Here is a 231-nt window from a genome sequence, read left to right on the forward strand (position 1 = left end):
CGTTTGCTGTTACATGTAATTTATGATCATCAGAGGGAAAAAACTAAATTATTGTAAATTATTCAATAATAATAATGTATGAACGCTACAGAAAACGGCTCGTGACAGTTAGTCTCTGGTCATATTCACTCTGTTTGGAACCTGGTTAGTATTTTGGCTCGTCAAAAAAAAAATTCAAATATTTCTCTGTACGTCTCTGTGATAACCTTGTAGACGAGGATATGTCTGTGG

This window comes from Ammodytes marinus (assembly GCF_949987685.1).
Source record: "Ammodytes marinus genome assembly, contig: scaffold_364, whole genome shotgun sequence".
Taxonomy (NCBI): Eukaryota; Metazoa; Chordata; class Actinopteri; order Uranoscopiformes; family Ammodytidae; genus Ammodytes; species Ammodytes marinus.